We start from the raw sequence: 242 nt of genomic DNA on the forward strand, positions 1-242 counted from the left end.
GGTGCAGAAAAAAGTAGAAAATATAGAAATAATGAAATCACTTATGAAACCTGCATTATGTGATGATGGGAGTATGGGTCTATGACTGTGGCTTGGCATGGGTCAGTTATATCAATGTAATTGTTATATTACTAATGTAGTTTTCTGTGATAACCGTAAACTATGCCAGTCAGATTTATTTATGAATCCATGAAAATATTGAAAAGATACTCTTAACAATTTTAATATTGTCTGATGGAAGA

This window comes from Penaeus monodon, chromosome 19 (assembly GCF_015228065.2).
Source record: "Penaeus monodon isolate SGIC_2016 chromosome 19, NSTDA_Pmon_1, whole genome shotgun sequence".
NCBI classification, from domain to species: Eukaryota; Metazoa; Arthropoda; class Malacostraca; order Decapoda; family Penaeidae; genus Penaeus; species Penaeus monodon.